This window comes from Suricata suricatta, chromosome 12 (genome assembly GCF_006229205.1).
Source record: "Suricata suricatta isolate VVHF042 chromosome 12, meerkat_22Aug2017_6uvM2_HiC, whole genome shotgun sequence".
Taxonomy (NCBI): Eukaryota; Metazoa; Chordata; class Mammalia; order Carnivora; family Herpestidae; genus Suricata; species Suricata suricatta.
The window spans coordinates 36,317,402-36,338,721 of NC_043711.1; the positions used below are offsets into that span (position 1 = coordinate 36,317,402).

Genomic DNA, 21,320 nt, shown 5'->3' on the forward strand with positions numbered 1-21,320 from the left:
ACTATGAAAATGCCTTGTGAACTAAGAATAGTTATTTCAATATATAATTTTAAGGTCAGTGCGGCCCAGGAGGAAATCTTTTATTCTTAGATGCTGTCCTGGAAATACAGAAAGTAATCACCCAGTTCTGGGTTAGTTCCTGAGCTACACCAGGTTAGATATACAGAAGAGGATCAAGAAGGTTCAGCTAGAAGGTGTCAAACAACTTTGGTCAGGAGGAAGTGGTGATCTAGTGTCAAGATGACCACAGGGACTTACTTTTGTGCATTGGGTGCAGTTCCAGTAAAGTACACTGAGGTGGTTAATGGTATGGGCTCTGGAGTCAGAACGTGTTGGGGGGCCTTGGACCACTGGAAAGATATGACTGTGTTGAAGATATAAAACTGTTACCCTCTCTGCCTCCTCACACCTCTAATAGGATTATCCACCTATACTCCTAGTCATATGACTTTTCAGTGCTTCCCAGCAGAGTAGACAGATTCTATCTACATCCTTTTCCCATTGAGTTGTATTTATTCAGTGACTCATTTTGGACAGTGACACGTTAGGGGATATAACACGAGCATAGCCTCAGACACTGCTGACATGTCATGAGGAGGTCTTTCCCCAGTTAACTACTGCAACTTCCACTTGGGTCATAAATGAGTGACACATGGAACAGATCTGCGCCCAGCCCACAAACTGAACCAAAGTCAAGTCAGCCCTCCAGATGATTCTTTGAGTTAGAAATACATGATGGTTGTTGGAAGCCTTTGAGGTATACAGTATTGTTGTAGCAATAAGTGACTTAACACAACAAGTTCCTTGACTTTAATTATCCTTAGTTTTGTTTTTAAAAAATTAAGTTAAGAATGCCTAATTGTGATCATTCACTAAGTTATCAGGAATAAATGGGGGTGATCTATGTAAAATACTTAGTACTCAATTCCAAGCAAGAAAATAGTAAATGAAAGTTATTACTATGAAGATAGAGAGTAGGTTAGGAAGAAATTCATAAAGAGGGTATACCTTGCTGAGTCTGCTTCTTCACCTACAAAACTGTGTATAAAAATAGTTGCTCCACCTCTCTTTAAAGGATAGTGTTAGGATGACCCTGGTGATGGATGTGAAAGTAGCTTGCTGTCTGTGAAGAGCTCTCCAGAAGTTAGGAATTATTAGTCTTTCTAACACAGGGAATCCTTTTATCACAATATTATTTACTATCATCCCTAAAGTTACAGCTATGTAGGAGCGTGGGATGAAAGGCCTAAGTGCGTGACAGTATGTATTAATAAACTGTCCACTCATTATAGTTAGTGTCCATGAGAGTCTCTCTCTTCACTTAACATACTTCCCTCTACATCCACAACGTTGGTACTACTTCTGCTGGGTGCTGTCAAACATCTGACAGCATAGCACATGTATATTCCAATGAGATTGCAGAAGGAATCTGCACATCTTGGAAAACGCTGCAGAATTTTGCAAAAGATGAAGGGATGACAGAGAATTTCTCTAATCACATGCAAAATAATTGACAAATGAGGATCTGACAGAGTTAGACCACTTAATAATTGAAGAAGAGAAAAATCGACAAGGAGGATGACACGATAGGCTTCAAAGGAGAATAATTTGATGATTTGAATATCAAAGGATGCAGGGAGCCCTTTGGGAGAATTGATGAACTTCCAATGTGTTTTTGCAAGAATGATTCCCTTTCCATTGAAGGTTGTCATGGGCATACATTTATGTAATTTCTTTGGAAAATGATCTCAAATATTCTTTGCTAATTTTAATAATCATCAAATAATTGTAGTATAATTTATATTTTTATTAAATATGAAATTAACTCCCTTTAAGACACTTTAGTTTTATTTTTTCAAGATAAAGTCTTAAACTTTGTTCCCCTTGCATTCCAGGAAATGTTAGTTCCTATTTTTAGTGGTCTATTCTGCCATTATTTTTATTTGTGCAATTAGGATTTTGTCTACTTAATATTTTCTTCTCCATTTTAGGCTTAGGGAGCCTTTGGAACCACTATTTATCTGGAGATTTTGGGAACTGAAACTTCCAATGGGTCAGTGAAAGCAAGAAAATAACAGCACAAGGTCCAGAATCCAGAAGACTGCCCTGGACACTTAGGGGTGAGTTATTTTATGTGACCAGCCAAATGAACGTTTAAAAAATCTGGGAGTGTGAGGTGTAAGTCAGAGCTGCAAAAACCTATCATAGACTCACTCTCCTTTCATAACTTCTGTGTGACTTCATCCAGGAGACATCACTGTGAGCCTTTCCTCCTCTATAAAGGGGAAGTGATAATATTTACTCTGAAGGAGATTTATGAGGACTGAATGAAATTATAGATAATAAAGTATGTTGGACAGTGTTTGCACAGTAGACATTCAAAGAACTGTGATTATGTCTCATTCAGCCATGGTGACTGGTATCCCATTAGGAAAATTCCCATCTCTCACCTCCTATGTAGTGAGGATTTTTGTGTACACTCTAGAATTTTTCCTCTAGATTTTCTCATGCTCTGTGCTTGGCCTTACAAAATGTATATTCTTGAGGATAGTGTCTTATATCTGTATTTCATTCTTCTATTGGGAAGTGTGGAGAGAGATCTGCTTTAAAATCCCATTGAGCTCACTAAAGGGATAGCAGCGGGGAGGAAGGGGGGTCTTGGGGTGCACGCTGGTACTAGGCAGAGAAGGGAACTTTGCCTTCTCTATGATTTGTGTTAGCATCCTAGAAGTTGACTTCTTTTCAGTCTTTTATACCAATAATACACCAAATGAAACCAGCATGTCCAGAATTAACAGGATGTCAGAATTAGAATCAACTCAGTTATGTTAGTTTTGTCATTATGGAACTAACGTGACAATAACTCTGTGAACTAATTATTTTGTGATTAAGGGGAAAAAAAGGTTGCTGATAATTCAGTTTGAAGAACTTATGTGAGGTCACACGTATGGCCAGAATTGGAGGTAGGATTTAAACCTTATATGTAACCACACAACTCTACTGCTGTGGCCAAATGAGAGCAAGGAGGCATCTTGAAATTTCATCCCTAGTATGCTATATATGATCATATTTATCTAAAAGCTTACATTCCTAATATTTTTTCACTTTTTGATTATTTCCTGAGATAAATGAGATATAAAGAATCCCATTTTCTTAATGAGTTTAAGTGATTTATCCAAGGTCACCTATTTAGCTAGCAGTAGAGCCAGGACTGTAACAGAATACTCTTGACATCTTTCACTGTATTTTATATTTCTCAGTTCTCTTTTTCAAAGCTCTTAGCTGTATCTCAGGATCTTTGTGTTGTGTTTCTGAGGCTTCCAGCTGGGAGATGATATACCTTCAGAGCAGATAGATGGGAAGGAGGAACTCTGTCCTATGGAGATGCATCTCCTCTCCACTCCAGAGAGCCCCATCCATCAGTTTGTCACTGCAGAGACCCAGCCGATGCATGCTCAGCAAGGCAAAGGATATATAAATATAATGGAAATCAGTCAGGGGCCAATTTTCCCTATTGTAAAGGGAATTGCATTTCTCAGGCATGTGGGCAAAGAGAGGTTGATTAAACACAAAACATTTCCACAAAGTGGTAGCATAAAGGAGAACTCAACCCCTGGATGTTTTGAGAAGGAATTCTCCTGCAATAAACTCAGTTGAATGCCATCTGGACTTCTGATAATTTTATCTGGCCACCTATCTTGTTATGGGATTGCTGATTTGAGCAACTTGAAAGTATTTACATGACCTATGTTCCATGATCTGACCTGTCACAAGATTCTGAAGTTTCCAGAACAGGATGTAAAATGTGAAGTCATCCAAGAAGTAACAGAGTGGTTCTTCCTGTACTTGGTCATGTCACTGGATGTTGACAGAGATCAATCAATGGTTTCATTTAAAGATGGCACCGTTGAGTGCTGAATGTTGCTTTGCCTGGTTAACCGACTAGCTTTTGAGATTGACGGACAGAGGGTAGACGGAAATCAATAAATTAGTACTTGATGTTCATATAACTAATTTATACACTATTCAACACATGGGCAATCTAGAGGGTGAGCACAGTGAGAGACAATTGAAAGCCTTTCTGTAGAAAAGGCAAAGATGGATAGAGAGTTAATTGTTTGGCCAAGAGTTATATGGGACAGAAGGTGGCAGTGTTATGATTTGAATATAGACCTTTGGTTCCCAAATCGAGCATTCTTTTTATTGTATCATGTTTCCTCTCATTCTCCTCATATTTATTTTTATCACTAGTTTCTTATGATTCTTTTAATATTTGCTTTTATCATGTGCTCCTTTTGCACCAGCATTTTTTATTGCTTTTATTTTTTTTAACTTAAATGTCACCATTGCAATTATTTTTCCAAGTCTCTCTGGACTCCATTACCCAACACTTTGCAGCATAGTGCTAAATATATGACCATGCCACACAGCTGCATTTTTATTGATGGATTTTTTTGTTAATTGGTTGCTTTATTACTGTTATCCCTGTTTGGCTCTCTGAAATTACCACCCATTTATTCACCTAATAACTTAATAAACACTAGTTGAGTGCCTACAGAGATTAATCTTGCATCTTCTTTGTTTAATTCTTTTTTTGTTAATGTTTATTCATTTTTGAGAGACAGAGAGAAACAGAGCACAAATGTGGGAGCGGCAGAGAGAGATGGAGACACAGAATTAGAAGCAAGCTCCAGGCTCTGAGCTGTCAGCACAGGGCCCAGTGTGGGACCTGAATTCATGAACCCCGAGATCATGATCTGAGCTGGTCAGAAGCCTCACTGACTGAGCCACCCAGGTTCCCCTCATCTTACATCTTTTAATAAACACAGAGAGTAGCGAAAATAAGTCATGGCCAGGGTAGAAAGTATAAGTTTTGGTGAACTAGAAAAATGTACACTAAACAAATATCGCCATCATTTTTGCTCCATGCCTAAGTTTCTTGATCTCCAAAGACAAAGGAGTACAAATGAAAACAAGTGAAATTTGTGTTTTGACATTACATTAGTCAGGGTTTTCCAGAAAAATAGAAGGATCAGGATGTGTGGGTAGGTACATTCATTATATATTTGTACACACACACACACATACACACACACACACACACACACACACAGATTGATTGATTGATAATTGATATATTGATTTTAAGGAATTGCGATTCTGAAGACTCAGTGAATCCAAAATCTACCAGATGACCTGGGAGGCTGGGGACTCCGGGAAGAGTTGAATTTTATTGGACATGGACAAAGCAGTCTGCTGGAAGAATTCCTTCTTGCTCAGGGGACCTCCGTCTTTTTTTCTCTTACTGCTTTCAACTGATTGATTGAAGTTCACCCACATTATGGAGAGCAATCTGCTTTAATCACATTCCATCAATTTAAATGTTTATCTTATCCATAAAACAGCCTCACAGAACTTTCTGGAATAATGTTTAACGAAAAATCTCGACACCATGGTTCACCCAACTTGACACATAAAATGAACCATTACAGACATCTCACAACCACACAGGATCTCTTGCAGGGTACAGGTTGGAATCACTAGAAAGAAAAAGTAGCTCTTTATTCTTCCCTCATTCCTACCTCAGTACCCCTGCCACACCAAGAAAAACAAACAACATGAACACACACCACCATGAGAATGAGTTCATCAATTAGGAGTTTAATGTTAATTTATTTTTGAGAGAAAGAGAGCACGAGCAAGAATAACAAGCAGGGGAGAGGCAGAGAGAGAGGGAGATGCTGAATCTGAAGGAAGCTCCAGTCTCTGAGCTGTCAGCACAGAGCCTGATGTGGGACTCAAACCCATGAACTGTGAGATCATGATCTGAGCCAAAGTCAGACACTTAATCAACTGAGCCACCCAGTTGCCCATCAGTTGTGTGTTTTAATGCTGTAATGCAATTCAGTCATTTAAAGTAGATGAAATGGAATGTGATTTATTCCAGTTTTAATATGGACACATCTGAAAAATAGAATAATGAGCCAAGGAATGTATGTGTGTATATGTGTGTACGTACAACTTGCAGAGAGAATACGTCTTAAAACACACAAAATATATAGATGTCAATAAAACCACATATGTCAATGTAAACTTTAAACTCTGGAGAGTAAATATATCTTGGAAGGAAGGCAGGTGAATGAGAGGTACAGGTGGGGTCCTCAGCACCAACCACATCTCTGATGTTCCCCTTCTATTTCTAGTAGATCTGATACAAAGTAAAATATTAATATTTGTCAAAGTTTGGTAGTGGGTACAAGAGTGTTAGTTTTACTATTTGTATACATTTTTATATGCTTGAAATACTTGGCAGTAAAATTGTTAAAGTGTCTCCTTTTTCTCTCAAGAGTCCTTGGCAAATGTAAGATGCCTAATCCTCCCTCTATGCCACTGCTGTATTTACCAAGGCCTCAGACACACACAAGAGTTATAGTGTCTGTTCAGAGTGGAGTGGGAAGGAGAGCTGGAGCCCTTCTTAAGAGGAAAATTCCATCAGGCCTCTGTGTACTAATCTATTTCTGTGGCTGGGCCCAGACTATTTAGTGCTCAGCAGTCAATCTTGAACATCCCAACAGGGACACACTATGTAAATGTTCTGAGGAGAAAACTAGGAATACATAAGTAGTTAACCCATGTCTCTTCATTCTGAGCCTTCTGAAGTCCCAGATTAAAATGGCCACAGTGTATCAGGAAAGAAGTTCTATTTAATTTTACTAGCCAGAGTATTATATCAGTAATTTTCTGTGTTAAATTACTAACACAACCCAACAAAGCCAGGTTATACGATGTCAGCCCTAATTCAGTTAGTCATAATTCCATGCATGTAGAATATCAGAATTTACAGTTATTGGAAGATCAGAGATGGACCACCATCTTTTTAATGAGCAATTATGCTCATCTCTCTTACGGTGATGAAGTTTGAATTAATCTGTCATAAATTGAAATTGAAAAGATTAAGAATGAATGTTTTTGGAGTGTATTCTGCAAGTTTCTCTCTCTTTTTTTTTTTAGGTTTATTTGAGAGAGAATAAGACAGCACATGCACATATGTGTTTGTGGAGGAGGGGCAGAAAGAGGGAGGGAGGGAGAGAGAGAGAGAGAGAGAGAGAGAGAGAGAGAGAGGGAATGAATGAGAATGAGAATTAGAATGAGAATGAGAATGAATCCTAAGCAGGCTCCACGCTGTCAGCATAGAGCCCAAAGTAGGTGAGATCATGACCTGAGCCAAAATCGAGTCAGATGCTTAAACCAACTGAACCACCCAGGTACTGTAAACAAATTTCAATTTGTTATTGATAAAACAGAAATATCTGCATGTGTGTAAGATGGAAATAAAAGGGCCTTTTTCAGATTAAAACAGATACTACTGAGGTAAAGTTCTAATAGAAGGCAGTCAGATCATTGGGTAAAGTCCTTTAGCCACACAGTGTATAGAAAGCCAAGTATCTACAGGAGCCCTACAGGTTACCACTGGCCTTTTGGGGGGGAAATTAGCAGTTTTGCAAGTAGCAAATAAAGGATGTTGATTAAAAAAAAAACTTAGGGATTCGTGAGAGGCTCAGTGAGTTAAATGTCTGACTCTTGGTTTCAGCTCATGTCATGATATGGTTTGTGAGTTTGAGCCCTGTGCTGGGCTCTCCACTGACAGTGTGGAGCCTGCTGGAGATATTCTCCACCTCTCTCTCCCTCTCTCTCTCTCTCTCTCTCTCTCTCTTTCATTCTCTCTCTCTCAAAATAAATAGGTATACATTAAAACACTTTTAATGATTTTTTAGAAGTTTATTTATTTATTTTGAGAGAGAGAGAGAGAGAGAGAGAGAATGCACCAGCAGTGGGGGTGCAGAGAGAGAGAGAACAAAGCTCGGTGGAGGGCTTGATCCCACATATTGTGAGATCAAGATCTAAGCCAAAATCAAGAGTTAGATGCTTAACTGACCCACCCATGCACTCCTAAAGAAGGCTGATTTTAATCATTCTAATCATGTATGTGCTTGGGGAACATCGATGAATAAAGGAATATTCACTTCTTATAATAATATAAATAACTACTATTCATTTATTTAACAGTATTTGTTGAATAGCTACTACATGAAAAATCTCTTAGCTGCTAGTGATAAAGATGATAAATAAAAACAGAGTTTTTCCTGTCCTAAGAGAGCTTGGGTAGTCACAGAGCAAATATAAGTTAGATGTCTCAAAAGTTCTTGAAGGAGAGATACCTGAGTGGCTCAGTTGATTAAACATCTGACTCCTGATTTCGGCCCATGATCTCCAGATTGGTGAGACAGAGCACACACTGGGCTATGCACTGACAGCATGGAGCCTCTTTGTGATTCTCTCCCTTCCTCTCATTCTGTCACTCACTGCACACACTGTCTCTCAGAATAAATAAGCTTCAAAAGAGAAGTTCTATGAAGGAAAGGTCTGTCACTGAGGAAATTTATCATGGAGATCATTGAAGGTTTTTCTAAAGAAGTGATGTATGAGCTACAGCCTCAAGTTTCGGGGGAATGGAAGACCAGCATGACAAGAGCATATGCTTAGTTAACATATTTATTGAGCACCTGTTATATGCTGGACCTTTTTCCTGATTGTGTAGGATCCATGAACAAGACACACTAAATTTCAGTCCTTGAAGAGCTAATATATTTGGGAAAGGGAGAGTCAATGGAGAATAAACCTAATAATGAAGTTATATAGTGCATTAGAAAGTGATAAAGGAAAAGGGTAGAAAGAGGTAAAGAGAATCATGAGTACCTCCAGGTCGGCACAACTCCTAATTTTGAGGAGACTAATCAAGAGGGTGACAGTCTGGAGGGTAAGGGGGTGAGCTCCACAGATAGATAACCAGTACAAAGTGTTTCAAATAGAATAGCCGGTTTAAAAGGTGGGCTTATGCTTGGCATGTTCAGGAAAGGCTGGAGCCTGGCATGGCTGGAGCAGAGTAGACTAGGTGGAGAGTTAGTAGGAAATAAGCCAAAAAGATCTGGGTAGTGGTTAGATTCCAGGTGGCCTTTAGATCATTGTTGGACTTTGGCTTCTGCTGCGAGTGAAATGGCTACTGGAGAGTTTTCAGTAATCAGGACATGATCCGACTTGCTGTTTAAAAAGCATTTATCTTCCCACTCTACTGAAAATAAAGGTTTGGAAGCCAAGGTTGGAAGCCAAGGTCATGAGGAGACTATTGCAGTGATTCTAACAATAGATGGCTATGGCATAGGCCAGTGGAAGGCAGTGCAGTTAATGAGAAGTAGTCATTCTTCACTTTTACTCTGAAGATGAGGCAACAGGCTTAACTGATGGATATGGATGATGGGACATTCTGCAAGATTTCCAGAAGGCTGGATTTGCATCAACTTATGTAAGAAAAAGTCCAGGGAGAGCAAGGTAGGCAAAAAGGTGACTAGGAGTTTGGTGCTAGACATGCTGAAATAAAATTTACATTTTATGTCCAAGTGGAGATTTCAAGTAGGGAGTTGGGAGGGAACAACCGAAGACTATGAACATGGGCAAATCTTTCAAGAGGTTTCATTGCAAAGTAGAGCACAGAAATTGGGATGAGGCTCACGGGATAAGCGAGAACAAGAGGAGAACCTGGAAAAAATAACAGGTTTTGTGTAAAGATGGGAATAAGAATGGCGAGTAATGATACTAGGCAGCCAGGGGAAGGGCAGGCATTGGGCCCTCATTGAATCTTCCAAGGAATTAGGTTTTAATTGCAGCATTGAAAAACCATTGAGATTTTGAGTGGAATGGTGTGGCAAGGTGGAATTTACATTTTAAATGGATACCTCTGGCTGTGGAAGCCAAAATGGATTGGAAACTAGTCAAAGCAGTTGCAGGCAGACTACTTGATTTGTACTAGCAATGTACTAGACATTTCATGAATCTTAACTAATTTGGTCCTTACAACGTATCTTTGAGGTAGGGTGAAATTCTTACACCCCTTTTGTAGGTGAGAGCAACAAGTACCACTATCCTGGTCCTTTTGCTGTTAGCAGTTGGTCACAGACTCATGTACTTTTGAAGTTGGAAAGACTCTTTGAAACTGCCTAGCCCAGCCCCTCAAGTAGACTTAATTTGAGGTATTGAGAAGCAGTAGCTTGCAAATGGAATTATATTTTAAATGCACTAGGGGGAGGTTGCTTTTTAAAGTCCTCTTCTGGGAAATCCTTTGTAAAGTCAAGAATCCTTTTGTAAAGCAAATAATCCACTTTCCAATTTAGCTGTGGAGAAAATGCTGTTCTTCAAACATCAGCTAAATCTATAAAACTAAAAAGTGCCAGAGAGTGTTCTTATTATTCAGGGAGAGGAGCTCTGGCAAGGTGGCATAGAGAGATGTGGGAAGAGAAGGCACCTGGGGACTAGAAGAGCGGAGTCCTTGGTTTTGTGTGTTGGACGGTACCCAGGTTCTAGACAGACTTGATGTTATAGTTCAAATGTTTCCAATCACATTAGCACTCAGAAGCCCTAGAATCCACTTAATGAATCTATGAGTTATTGCAGAGGACGTAATGCTATTGTCCGCCCAGTACTCATTTCTCCGTCACAGTACTATTACTCTCTAGCCCATCCCCACCAAGTGATTTGATGGAATTGTCAATCACTGCCCACTGGTCCCTGTACTGGGCACATGATTAGGTGTAGCTTGTCAGAGCCTCCCTAGACTTTTATTTGAGCTATTATCCTCTGGATTATGTGTAGATAGCCAGCCACAGTGAGAGAGACTTTGAGGATAAATCCATACATAGATGAGAAAAGTGGAGCCAAAAATGGAGAATAATTAATGCACAGTCCTGGTGACATTGCCTAAAGATCTTGACCAGTCATACTCGAATCCAGTAGGATCATCTCACTGGTATATTCCAGGTACATTAAACAATGAATTACCTTTGTTGTTCTGTGCCTCAAGTTCTCACCTCTAGAATGGAGATAATAATCCTACCTCCTCAAAGCACGTGGCGAGAATTGTATTAAATAATGTGCGTAAAACACTTCAAGTAGTGTCTGGCACATACCAGGTACCTATTGCCACATAATAAACTTCCCCAAAGTTAGTGTCTTAAAGCAACCATCAATTGAGCTTGTGATTCTGTGGGTTGGCCTTTTGGGCTGGGTTCTGCAGGGTGGTTATTCTTATCTCTGATCTGCTCACTCATGCCTCTGTGGTAAGTTTCTGAGATGGCTCTGTTTGACACTCCATGGTCCTACAACCTCCAGCAGGCTTGCCCACATCTTTTCGCACACGGTGTTTAGACCAAGCAAGTCATGAGGCCAGGCCTCATCTGTGAAATGGAGAAGTAGACTATCTTTTCATGGGAGAATCTGTCACATTGCAAAGCGTTTGAATGGAGGGAGAGCTAGGAGTAATTATGGCCACTTTTTCAATCTACAGTAAATATTTAATAAATTTCACTTGTGTTGCTATTATTATTTTATTTATTTTTATTATTGCCTAAACTAGTTTAACTTAGTTCCTGTCACTTGCTACAGACATATTCATCCCTGCTATTAGATGTTTGAAAAGATTTTCAAAAAAAGCTCAGCAATCATCTAAGTGTCCTACTTGGACTTCTTTTTTTTTAAATGTTTATTTATTTATTTTTGGGTGAGAATTTGTGAAAACACAAATATAGTTTGCTTTTAGGAATATATAGTTTGCCTTCTGAAAAAACCCCAAATAACACTGTTTGTCATTACCAGAGGACTGCAAAAGGGAGGGACTATAATTCCTCATGTTGTAAATAAATAATACTTTATCTGCTCAGCAAACCTTGGAAATTACTAGGCTTTAATGATCTAGTTTCTAAAATCCATCATTTGTGAGTTTTTCCTTAATGGTTTTAATTTTGTAATCATTAATATTTCTTCGTGGTTGTTTCATCTTTAATTGCCTTATATATGAGGGAGAAAATATTGAGATCACTCGTTTCTTCTTATGAGGCCATAATATTTGTGCTTTTCAGAAATAAAAACATTGTAGACTTTCAGGCTTATTAATTTTTGATTGTAGAGAATATTATATTATGCAAGGTGTATAGTGAATACATTTAAATTTATTACCTAAACAAATTCCATCAAGGGTATTAATGCCAATTTGATCATTTTCATGATTATGTCACTAGCATTCTGCCACATTTCACTTTCTTTGGTTTCTAAATCCAGCTGAGGATTAGTATAAGCTTTTCCCTCTGTTATTGTAAAGGCTGACAACATAAAAAGGATGTGGATTTTCTTTGGTGGTGTTGTTAGGTAGGTAGTGGTTAGAGTTAAAGGGATCTATAGTAGATTACGAAATCAGTATGGCAAAAGAAAATATAAGCATTGCATTTTCCCACTGTAGTCAGAAGGGAATAAACATCATTCCCAGCCAATGGTAAAAACGTGCTATTGTGTGCTTTGTAAGTTATGGCACCATAACGACAACCTTTATGATGTTTTTATCAGATTAGATGTTACCTTTGTTTATATTAGATTGAATATCAATGTTAGTAATTCATAACTGAGCACCACCTCTGCATATTGGCCTATCTATTAACTAGCAAAATACGAGATAACAAATTATTCCAAAAATTCAGTGGCTTCTAGAATATAATAATTGATTATTTCGTATAACATATGTGGATCAGGTATTCTGGGGAAGCATGACTGCAGTTCTTGCTTGAATATATCATGAGGATGCATTCAGACATCAGTCAGGATTGCAGTCATTTGAAGGTTTGATGGGAACTGGAGGATCCAGTTCCAATTTGGCTCATTTACGTGGCTGATAAGCCGATGCTGGCTCTTGGTGAGAGATCTCTGTTCCTCTCCACATGGGACTTTCTCCAGGGCAACTTGAGTGCCCTCTTGACATGGTAGCTAGCTTTCCCAGAGTAAGCAATCCAAAAGATCAAGGCAGGGGCCACAACACCTGATCTCCATAGCATCACATTACCACTTCTGTGTTCTGTTGGTCACACAGGCCACCCCTGGTTCAGTGTGCAAAAGAGTGTGGAAACCAGAAAGCAGGGACCATTGGTTACCATCTTGGAGGCTGGCTACCACAAACTCTTACCAAGTGACAATAGAATATCTACTAGGCCAGCTTTCTCAGTCATCAAATATTGGGTACACTTTTATGATGTATGTGCCAGGTATGTTTTCCCCCATGCATAACCAGGAAGCCAGTGACTTATATCCTGAGGGTCCCCGCATGCCTATAATAGTCTGAATCCTTTACTATAACAAACCTGTATCTTATCCAGAAGAATACAGGCCTTTTCTGGAGCTTTTCCCTAGTCATAGTATCTTTCTCACAATATTTTTAGGGTCTAGTAACCCTTACAGAATCTTATGGAATTTAGAGAATAATTTTCAAAAAAGTATATTCACACACAATTTCATGTATAGTTTTAGTTGATTTAGGAGCATCCTCTCCCCTTAAGCATATTAATACTCAGACTAAGATTATTTTTTCCCCGGAAGAGGTTGAAAGATTCCTAGTTTTTCCTATCCCATATTCTCTCTAGTAGTTCATTTTCTAATTCCACCCCCTGCTCCTGTTTGCTTTCACCTTGCTTACATGTTCCCCTCTTATCTCGTCTTTCTCTTCCAGCTTTTTATTTTATGGATTGACTTAGCCTTTCTTGTAAAGGACTTTCCTACTTCAACCTTCCTCAGTCTTGTTCTTCCTGTCCCTTCTGTAATGAGGCACTGAAAAATCCGAGTAACAGTCTGGCACTGATGTTCTCTTCTGGAGAGTGGGAGGTCTTGCAGGAACAGGGTGGGGGGATGGGGGAGATGAAGACGAACTGGAGGTGAATATAGCATTCTCTTTGTCCTCTGATGGAGAGAGAGGACTAAAACTTTTGATAGTTTAATATTTTTGGCTTTTTCAGATTTAACATTTAGCAGCAGACAGGAAAATATTCAAAATAGTCTGTTTGGAGAGTTGTGCCTCTATGAGTCCCTGGAAGAGTAACCATATTGCATGACTGAATGTAATCTGGATTCTACTGGTTATCTTGATAAGTTGTCATTCTGCATGCTCTTTGATATATCCTTTTCATAGGGGTTTCTGTCCTAGTGAACATAGGACAGTAAATAAACAACAACAACAGAACATTGACTCTTGGTGCACTTTTAAATCTCCATTCATCAAGGAGCTCTGGGAACTGGAAGGAGCATACTGCATTGCCCAGTTGTACAATACATTCTAAAGGGCTAGGTCAGCCAGTTAATTGCATTTTGAGGTTAACTTGAGGAGGTCTTTCATCTGTTCATACCCTAGTCCTTTAAGGTTAAGGAGAAGGTTGACAGTGTTGGAAAAGCAGAGAAAGTCCTGGGGTAGGAAGAATTCTAAGATGACTCTGAAGAGCCTCACCCTTGGGTAATCCCTAAGCTGTGACTCTCAAATATGCCGTGTTATCTTTAGGTTATTTATGTGACACAGATGGCTTTAAGAAAGGAACATTAGCCTGGACTGACATGACCTAGTTAGATGAGCCCTTAAAAGGGTCTGGACTCTTCGGGAGATAGGGATTTGAAATACAAAAGGATTTCATGTACAGAGAATCTCCATTGCTGGCTGTGAATATAAGGGGGGCTACATGGCATGATATCAGGGTTCCCTCTAGATGTGAGTGTCCTCTGTTTGGCAGTCAGCAAAGAGATGGAGACTTTAGTCCTACAAATGTGAAGAAATGAATTTTGCCACCACCATCTGAACTTGGAGAGAACCTTGATCTCTAGATGAAACTACAGCTACCCAACACCTTGATTTCAGTCGATGAGCATGTGAGCTGTGAACCCAGCCATGCCATGCTCCAACTTTCTGACTTACAGAATGATGAGATGATCAGTGAGTGTTGCTTTAAGCCACTGAGTTTGCTATGGTTTGTTACACAGCAATAGAAAATTAATACAAACCATAATCTCTTTTATTCTGGTACTTGAGGGAGGTGAGACTGCAAAAGGAGAGACATTGTGTGTGGCATTTAAGAGCTCCAGTGCTAAAACCTTAGATCCAGCTTTGTGACCCAATTTCCCCCACTTCTTACCTATGTGACTTTCACCAAATGTCTCATCCCTCAGCCTCATTTTGCTCACCTGCAAAAAGAAAACCATTAGTATTCAATCATGAAATTGTTGAGAGATTTGTATGAGGTAAGAGACATAAAAAAACTAAAATGATAGCTGACACATGGAAGGGGTACATATGCATTAGCTATTATTATCCTAAGAAAAGTTACTAGAACGTTGGTTTTGAGAGCTCAAGAATAGGAATGATTAGTAAACCAACAAGAATCAGGCACTTTGGGCAATTTAACAATATGTTTTCATATTTTATCTAGGTCATTACTAACTACCTTGTGAAAAAGATAGTATTAATACCATTTCTTTCCAACTTAAAAAAAATTTTTTTTAATGCTTTTTATTTATTTTTGAGAGACAGAGAGAGACAGTGTGAGCAGGGGAGGGTCAGAGAGAGAGGGAGACACAGAATCCGAAACAGGCTCTGAGCTAGCTGTCAGCACAGAGCCCATCACGGGGCTCGAACCCACGAACCGTGAGATCTGACCTGAGCCAAAGCCAGACGCTTAACTGACTGAGCCACCCAGGCGCCCCTCTTTCCAACTTTTTAAAGTAATTGTAGACTTATAAGAAGTTAATACTAGCACAGAGAGGTCCTATGTTGTCTTAACCCAACTTACAAAGACATCTTACATAACTATATACATTATCAAAACCAGGAAGCTGACATTGGTTCAATACTGTTAACTGGACTGCAGACCTTATTCAAATGTCACCATTAATAGTTTCATTTTGTGGAGCACCTGGGTGGCTCAGTCAGTTAAGGGTCCAACTCTTGATTTCAGCTCAGGTCATGATCTTATAGTTTTGTGAGTTTATGCCCCACATTGGGCTCTGCACTAACCCTGCAGAGCCTGCTTGGGATTCTTTCTCTCTATCTCTCTCTCTGTCTCTCTCTGTCTCGTTTTCTCTCTGACTGTCCCCAGCTCATGTTCTCTCTTACTCAAAATAAATAAATAAACTTAAAAATATTTTAAACATAACTTTAAAATAATTTAATTTGTAGATGGAAAAAAGGAGGCTTATTTCAATTGCTGAGTTCAAGTTTCCCTTAAAAGTTATGGTCATATTTTATGAACTTTCATAGAAATCATTTGCCTCTATTGTCTGTTTGCACTCAGTGGCAGATTAGGAAAGAAAGTGTACCATTTATTTGACCATTCCAACTGATTAAGTTTCAGCTGTGCTTTTAATTGCGAAGTCTTGCTTTTGATTAGAAACTTTTACTTTTCTGCCAAGGAAGAAAGATGGCTTTGCAGATTTTGATTGTTTGAAGGCCAGCTAGCACAATCACAACCCTGCAGGTAAGATACCCAAGAATTGCGGCCCTGATACCAACTCCAGTGGCTGCAAAAGTTTGAGAAATAGTCTCTACTTTTCTTTCAGTTGCCACTGAAAGCATAAATTCTCACAGGAAATAAAACAAAGTAACCTAGAAGTCAGCAGCCCCTCGAATGTCTGTGAGGGTTTTCAAGGGTTGGGTGAATTCTTTGCGGGGATTATAATCCCTTGCCCTTGTTTGTCTCAGGGATTCTGCTCCCACACATATGTTTTACTGTGCTTCTCTGTGTAATACAATATAAAACTCCATGGGTTCCAGGAAAACTCTAGAAGCCTAAAGTTGTTTGAGAACTTTGTAACTTTTGGAGGGACACAGGAGAGGTTGACATTGCACACTTGCATGTGAAGCAACTTTTATCTTGGGTATTAGAATTTCTCTTTTCTGAAATTCTTTAGAGCCCACTTTGTGCCAGTGGCTTTCTTGGTTCATATCTCTATGCTCAGTATCAGCACTACTTTCCCTATTTTCTCATTAGTCTCTCCTGCCCTTGGGAGAAAAATCAACTCTTTCCCTTTCCTTTTGCCCTTCTCAGAGAACTGGTTCTAAATCCTTAGGCTTGCACCACCAACTCCAGTCCTTATAAGTCATTTCTCCGATGATTTTCATTCTCTCTCCAAGAGACTATCTGGTACCAGGTGTTAAGATGAAATGTCACTTTGCTATTAATCACTATTAATTTTATTGAACATTAATTATTCATGTAACCTTTCAACACCTCTCCTCGTTCTCTGAATTCTCTCAAGCTCCTGGAGTTTCTTCATTACCTTTCCATTTCTCCTAGTTTTCTTGCCAGAATATTCTAGATCAGAGCTACTGTAGATGCTGTATCTTCCATTAATGAATAAATTCTTGTTGCATCTTTAGTCAAGACTTCTGCTTGTATCCAAAAGCTACTTCTACTTCACCTTTTAAGAAAGACAGAACATAAACTTGACACTTGCTATCACAAATGTTGCAAACCCAGTTTGGAACCACAAAGTTAAAGGGAACAACACTAAAAAATTGCCAAAGAAGGATTTATTTCAGGATCTCATCAGCTTGCATTTTAGATGTCAGTTCACCCTCCTAGCCTTGTCATCCCCTCTTGACCCAACTGAGCCTCCGATACTTAGTGTATTGGTGTGCACAGAGTGAGCCCTCAACAAATATTTGTTAAATGTATTAATGGAACAAAGTGTGCATTGTAGCAAATAGGCTGAATTGATAACCTTTTGAGGAGCCACAAAATAAACATTTTTCTATTCCCGTATAGCTCCCATATTGACTCCTGTGTGGTGTAAGTAGTGATCAACTGGTCTCTTGGAAAGCAAGGTTGTAATGTGAACTGGGTATTTGTAACATATTTATTATTATGTCAGGGACTAATGGGTTGAATGGCTCACAAAAAATATTACATCACTTAATACTGCTTGGATCACGATGCTGTCTGAAGAGTACTTTACCTATCCTTTTTATTCCAACCACAAATTTTGAGAAACAACTTCCTTTCCTCCTGCTCTTAAAATGCTTGTCAGCTAAATCTCTCAGATAGCCAGCAGTGGGTGGCGCACGTATGCTAGCCTTGTCTCCTGTCACTTATCATCACAGTGTCATCAGGTTTGATGACGAGCTGAGGCTGGAATGGGCATAGCTTCACCTCTGGTGTCGACTGAAGTGACAAACAGTCTAATGTGATTAGTGGTTGAGCCCTGGGGATTTTTCTGTATCAGAAGATAAAAAAAAAAAAAAAGAAATGTAACTTTAAGGCCATCTCTGGAGAAAGAAATTGAATATACACAGGGCTAGAGTATATCCCCTCTGTGTGGTAGAAGAGCTAGTGTGACAACCATAGAGACCCCAGTGTTAAGTGTTTCCTACATAGAATCACCTAAGTACTTCCACATCTCTGGGTGGGAGTGGTTGGAGTGGATAGTAGGTGGTCTGTAAGGTGTGGTTTCCTTCTTTTCCTCTTTTTCCATGTCTCAGACATCCATTAGTCATTCATTCCTCATCCAGGAATCGCTTCTCCAGTAACCATTTCGGTACTGCTATGTACCACACACAGTGCCAGGCACTGGTTCTGCATCCCTGAAAAACATGGGGTCCTGTCCTCCTGCTGCTGACAGTTTAGACTAGAAGATTTGGAGGTGGTTAGTCATAAAGCAGGATGGTAAATACAGCAATAAGGCTTGTGCCCAGTAAATTATGGGACACATGGAAAAAGCATGTGACAGAGTTTGTGGGAGACTCCCTGGGGTTGTTGAGTTTTTGTTTGTTTGTTTTAATGTTTGTTTATTTTTGAGAGAGAGAGAGAGAGAGAGAGAGCGAGTAGGGCAGGGGCTGACACAGATGTGAAGCAGGCTCCAGGCTCTGAGCTGTCAGCACAGACCCCAACACAGGGCTCAAACCCATGAACTGGGAGATCATGACCTGAGCTGAAGTTGGATGCCTAACTGACTGAGCCACCCAGGCACTCCTGGGGTTGTTGAGCTTTAGAAGACAAGGAGTCAAGCAGGAGAATTGGAGGATTTTGGTGGGAGGGATGGAAGAAGAGAAGTGTCTTCCAGGTGGAGGGCACAGTGTGAAAGAGACCCCTGGAAGAGAAACATCATGGTATGCACAGAATTATAAGCAGCATGGAGCAGCTCTCTGAGGCAGAGAGTGGTAAGAGATGAGACTAGAGAAAATGGCAGAATTAGGCCATGGAGGGCTTGTAGATTATGCTTAGAAGTTCATACTTTGTCTTACAGGCTATGTGGAACCACTGAAATGGTCTTCAGGACTTTTCCTTAACATGCATGATGGTAACAGGTATTCTTTTGTCTTGACCCACCTGGCTCATTCCAAACTCCATGGTCTCCTCTGTGGTGCTGGGGATTTTTCATTGGTTGAAGGAACTGACATTATATGTTGCTCAAGGATTTCAGTCTTGCTGTGTTACAGTCCTTAGAGAGCTGGCTTGTGGGCTTGCTGCTTCTCTTCTTATTTAAAATTTACTTCTCATTGATAATCTGCTTGACTTCTGCGGCACCTATAGGGCACCTGTAGGCAGACTTCGACCGGCTCTGCCTTCCAGCTATTGTTCTAGGAAAACAAAAGACTCCTCTTCCTCATCTCCCAAGTTGTTCCCAGCATTGTTTATGTTAATTAAGATATGGCTACGATTCCGGCCTCCACCAACATCTTTATCTTCTAGCCGATTCTGTGAAAAACACCAGGAAGTTATAACATCATTTTAGTAGTAATGCATGAAACCCTATAGCTTATACCAAATTTCTCTGCCAACATTTTGGGAACAAAATTCAGTATTTGAAGAATCATTTTGCATGCATGCCTTCATATTTTCAGCACTACTGTGAATCCTGTTTCCAAGTGTGAAGTATGTTGTGAAGTTTATGTTTCTTAGTTAAGAGGTGTAACATGATAGGAGAGTAAAAGAAAATAAAACCTGAAAGCAAATCACCTTTGTTCCTGGATGGCATCTCGATGTTTTTCATGCTTAAAAATGAAATGAACCCATGGTTACTGAGCACCTTTGATATGCCAGGCATTGTGCTAGGTATTTTCATATATATTACCTTATTTAATCCTTACGCAATCATACTGTAATAAAGAGTTCATTATTTCTCATTTTTATACATAATGTGACTGAATCCAAACCCATTTGCCTGAGGCACAGCAAAGCCAATCTCTGGCGCATCGGGTATACAACAAGAAAAGGGTTGATTCAAGAAGCAGCCAGATGACAAGACAGAAGCACAAATCCCCCACCCTGAAAGGGGAGAGAACAACTTTTTTGGAATTATAGTGCTTGAAATGGAATACAGACTAATGAAAAAGGGCAGGGGAACTTATTCATGAGGAACGATGGAACATGTACATTGAGCATGTGTTCATGTATCTATGAAGTATACACCCCATGTTTACTGTAGGGTGGAGGCAACATCAGACTGAGGCAAAATTCCAGCCCTGATGTCAGGAGGTCATCTTAGGACAAGGAGAAGAGGCTGTGGGCATGCTCCAAGACCTGGTATAGACTGGATAGGGTCTTCAGCTTTTTGTCTCAGGCTAGGAATATAGAGTCTTGCTTGTTCTGAGTCTGGAACCATTTCAGTTGACCTTGAGTCCAGGATTCTGTCAAAATAGTTAGTGGATTGGTTAGTGGGATCTGAAAAGGAACAATACCTGAGCAGGGAGAAGTAGTTCTCTAAAAAACAAACTTTAAATTTTATGCTAGTTTCAACCATTAGCCCTATGGGGCATGGTTTCAGTAATACAGCAGAGCATTATAAAGGTAACAAAATTATGGAAAGAGCCCAAATGTCCATCAGTTGGGGAATGGATAAAGAAGATATGGTGTATGTATATATAATGGAATACTGCTCAGCAATGAAAATGAATAAAACCTTGCCATTTGCAACAACACAGATGCAACTGGGGGATATTATGCTAAGTGAGATAAGTCACTAAGAGAAAGGCAGATATCATATGTTTTCCATTCAAATGTAGAATTTGAGAAACTTAAGAAAAGACCATGGGGAAAGGGAAGGGGAAAAATAGTTACAAACAGAATGGGAGGGAGGCAAAGTATAGGAGACTCTTAATACCAAGAACAAACTGAGGATTGATGGGAGGGTTGGGAGAGGGGAAATGGATGATGGGTATTGAGGAGGGCACTTATTGGGATGAGCACTGTGTGTTGTATGTAAGCAATGAATCATGGGAATCTTCTCCTGAAGCCAAGAGCACACTGTAAACTCTGTATGTTAGATAACTTGCCAATAAATTATATTTAAAAATAAATAAAAAGACATTCAGTTCTTTTCATGAGGGGGAAAAAAGGTCAGGTTAGTTTTCCCAGGATCCATAGCCAGAGGCTAATGAAGGTGGATTGTGTGCCCAGGTTCAGTCTGACTTCCTGAGC

The 21,320-nt window shown here is 39.5% G+C and overlaps 1 long non-coding RNA gene across 1 annotated transcript in view; it reads left to right on the plus strand.

Annotated features, from left to right (window-relative positions):
- LOC115275317 overlaps positions 1-19,158 on the plus strand; it is a 34,010-nt gene extending 14,852 nt beyond the window's left edge. Inside the window, exons 3-5 of the long non-coding RNA XR_003901484.1 lie at positions 1,992-2,120; positions 16,315-16,379; positions 19,147-19,158. This is a non-coding gene — a long non-coding RNA (uncharacterized LOC115275317). The remainder of the gene's footprint in view (positions 1-1,991; positions 2,121-16,314; positions 16,380-19,146) is intronic.
- Positions 19,159-21,320: the final 2,162 nt, after the last annotated feature.